The 4087-nt window shown below is 34.7% G+C and overlaps 1 long non-coding RNA gene across 1 annotated transcript; it reads left to right on the top strand.

Annotated features, from left to right (window-relative positions):
• The first annotated feature begins 2446 nt into the window (after positions 1-2446).
• Positions 2447-2807, top strand: LOC116351245. Its single transcript, XR_004202115.1, has 3 exons — positions 2447-2587; positions 2666-2676; positions 2748-2807. It is a non-coding gene; the product is annotated as an uncharacterized LOC116351245 (long non-coding RNA).
• The last annotated feature ends 1280 nt before the right edge of the window (positions 2808-4087 follow it).

The following is a 4087-nucleotide window of genomic DNA, read 5'->3' as shown; positions in this document are numbered from 1 at the left end:
TTTTGCAATTTTTTGGTATAAAATTCGTTGAATGTTGTAATCATATACTATTTGATATACTATTTGTAATTCCTATTATTATTCTCGATTTAAATTATTTTGTTTGGCACGGTATAGAAAATGCAACCTGTCAAGTCAGCTGTCAGTTTATCAGATCACTAAATGTCTTCAAAATTATTGTGCTACCGAATTGTAATAGTTATACAGGAATATCGGATATTTCACGGCAATATGGACGTCTAAAATGCGTATAATTCGATGAGGTCACCACTTGGTACCGAAAATGAATTTCTTATATGAATTACTGCTGTGTCAGAAAACTTAAATATTGTACACATCATTTTCAGACAATTATTGATCATTCCGGATCACAGAACCTTCAATTTACGTTCAGAAATGAATCATTTGAAAATTGGAATTTTTTTGATTTTTCGTATGAAATCGATGAATTGTCACTTCATGGTGAAGGTACCATTTTTTAACTTCGCATGGATTTTTTTCTTTTGCAATGTGTTATTTGGGTTCTGTTCTGATGATTTAAGCATAAAAATAAACAATACTGAAAGTATAGTGTATTTTTATGCCTTAGAAAAAAATTCAAAAAAATCCTAATTTTTCCCATTTTTGATACTTCGCCGTTGAGCCGTGACATCTCAGTTTATATTTTTTTTGCAAAAAAACGACCGATTCGGGATCAGGGGATCCCATAGCCAAGGTTATTACCCTCGCCGTGTTTGTTTTTCAATTTTTTCATATTTCTGCTACACCCTAATGCAAATGCAGAAAAACTACTTCGAACCGTGTATGAAAATATTCCGAATTCATATTTGCGTTGTACAACAAACACTGTACTGACTTGACAGCTGTCAATGTTAATTGTCGGCATAGCTTAGAGTCTCATCTAGCGACACCATAAAGATCTTTTTGAATATTTTAAAATTTGGGCGCGATTTGGATACTTATGGAAAAAGAAGCGTACTGTAGTAGGTGTTCCGCTGGACATTGCGTTGCTGCTGTGTGTGTTGTTTTGTGCTCGTTGATGCAATTTTCTGACTCTGCTTGTTCGTTTATGTTGGTTTTGCCGGAAGAATTTTTTCGTTGAAAAATTGACATTCATTGTGATTGTTTGCTGAGTGAGGATCGAATTACATTTTACACATTTGAATGCGTGATAACAAGAACTTGCTGTGTGGAAATAAACCTGACAACGTTTGCACTGAATTACTTTACTGCCTTTCATCTTTTCGAATTTGACTTGCAAGCCTTATAAAACATCGATTTCGCTCATGATTTTTTCATCCAATGAATGTGGCACTACGATTCGAAATAGAGTGTTTGATATTCGGGTTGGCTTTATGGAAACCGGTGATGTGTTGAGTTACAGTTGTCTCCTGAGGGAAACCTGCGTCCAATAGTGTCTCGTATATTGCATCGATGTTTTGGAATTCGTTCAATCCACGTAGGATGAAACATTTACTTCGTTCTTCTTTGCTTTTGAATGTGTGAAATTCATATCCTTTTTCAGCTTTTTAGTGATTTTTTGACCCGTTTCAATGTCGATTGGCTGACTACGTACCTCTTGGTTTGCGCGCATGTGGCTTGCAATAAATTTACCTTGGCCAAGTTGTCGTGTTAATGTACTGTGCAACTGCACGTCATTAAAGTAGCATACAGGCATGGCTTCCATACAAAAATTCATTTTTTTTTGATTTTTTAAAGGAAACTGTATCAAAAATTGATTGTATCTCAAAACTAATTACTTCGAATTACTCGGATTCGGTTTTCTCGTGCCAAAAAACCCTCCAATACATATTTTTGAGTGTTTGAGTCTACATTAAGTATGACTTTTGAACGAAAATTGAACTCTTTTTCATATGTATCACTCCAGGCATGAAATGTTTTTTCCATCAACCAAAGTCGCTCAAAATCTAATGATTTCTATTCCTCGGGACCCCCAATCATCCTGTAAAGTCAGATTTTTAATTAAGTTTCTACGATGAGCGCAATCTTGCTAACAAATTTTGCGTACGACGTACAGATTAACAAAAACCATGTTTAAAAACGCCAAATTCGTGTTCTCTGACAATAATGGGTAGAAAACATGTTTCTGAAGTTTTCAAAATTTTGACCGATTACAATACTTTTCACCTTACACTATGTGTGCGGTAAAGTAATTATTGGTATCGCAAAACTTATATCAGATTCAGTTTTCTCATGAATTCATATTTACGGTAAAAGATACGTAATAAATGCATGTTGTGGATCACAGTGCGGAAAAGTTCATCTTACGGATGTAAGACATTTTATTTTTTTGCTTAGGTCTGATTTTCGATTTATTTCCTGCCTTGGATGTGCCACGCAAAAGGGATCAAGAATTTGAGCGAACGGTTAAACAAGCAGCAAACGATATGTTTCTACAACCGGAAGATAACTTCATTCTCAAAGTTGTTCAATTAGAAGAATTATTAGAAGTTCGTCATTCTGTATTTATAGTTGGAAATGCTGGTACTGGAAAAACTCAAGTGTGGAGAACATTGTTCAAGAGCTATCAAAACGATAATAAGAAACCAATATATAACGATTTAAAGTAAGTAAACCAGTTCTATTGATTATCAAATAAAAATTCATATATTTCAATAATAATTGATACAATTTCTGTTCGCAGTCCTAAGGCGGGTAAGTATTTTTGTTCCAAATTATTTACACGCAAAGTTGATATAACTAATATTTTGTAATGGAATTCACAGTCACAAACGACGAACTGTTTGGTATTATAAATCCAGCCACTAGAGAGTGGAAAGATGGCCTTTTTTCTGTGATAATGAGAGAACAGGCAAACTTGGTCAACGATAATCCGAAGTGGATTATACTTGATGGAGATATTGGTAAATGTGTTATATTTTCTTTTCATACAAAGAATGTCCCAAAATTGGACTCACCAATATCCTGTTCCCTCGCGAGTAAAAAAGTATTTGGACACTTACTTCTATGTAGATTCGTTGTGGATTTATTGCCCGTTTACCTTTTTGGGTCCAAATACCTAGTTTCGGTAGATGACATACCGACGTGCCTCTCGACACACATTTATGGTTGAGGGCATGTTGGAAAGGTGTGATATTCCCCTACACAATGCATCCAAAATTGTGTAGAAAAAAATTCGTCGTAGTTGGTGGAGACAATGGATAACAATGCACGAATAAGGTCAAAACGCTTCCAAACAGCATGCATGTTGTTTATATGGTCAAAAGTGGTCAAATTCAGTTCTATAAATAGTAGGCCGGATCGATTCATGAAATGTTGAAAATTCAAAATGCGACATCTTGGTATCGATTTGTCTTGTCAAAACAAGCACTTTTTGTTCTGGGACTATCCTGGAAAATGCGCTCCTGTTTACCGCGAGCTGAATTCCCAAATGATGATTTTTTAGAAAATATTGACTCGAATCGACAAAAAATTGGATTTAAATTGACTGCAAACGCTTTCTTTTGGCATTTATTGGCCCGAGAAAAACGAATCAGGCGTTATTTTTGCGATTTAATGTCATTTGATGTTATTTGGGGTGTCAAAAGTGATTTTTTTTTGTTAAAAATGACAATACTTTGGAACAAAATTGAATTTTTGACACATAAAATGCCTCCAAAACGCAAAAATAAGGTCATTTTTGGAATCAGCGTGCAAAAATACATTAAAAATGAGTTTTTTGAAAATTCAGTGTGTGAATTTTTCGGAATTTTTATTGGGCCCCTTTATGACAAAAATTTGATTTTGCGAAGGATCGCTATCTACTCGGATTTGTAGGTCTATTTCATTGACACGCAATACAAAATAATGTAAAAATAAGACATTTTGACTTAATTTTCAACCAGGAATCCGATGGAAGTGGTTTTACAGTGATGCGAAATTATTTGAAGGTCGAAAAATGGGTCGGTATCCAGACATGTTTTCAACTCGTCATTTTTTGAATGACTAAAAGAAATGTTTCCAAATCAAAGCGTATGGCCTCTGCTCGCCGCCAAATCATGAAATACACTAAAAACAAGTAATTTGGAGGCTAAATAATGCGTAAAAGCCGAAGTACGATGCCAAG

Source organism: Contarinia nasturtii, unplaced genomic scaffold (genome assembly GCF_009176525.2).
Source record: "Contarinia nasturtii isolate CC-2019 unplaced genomic scaffold, AAFC_CNas_1.1 Cnas_scaffold_5000, whole genome shotgun sequence".
NCBI classification, from domain to species: domain Eukaryota; kingdom Metazoa; phylum Arthropoda; class Insecta; order Diptera; family Cecidomyiidae; genus Contarinia; species Contarinia nasturtii.
This window is presented reverse-complemented; position numbering and strand designations above follow the sequence as displayed.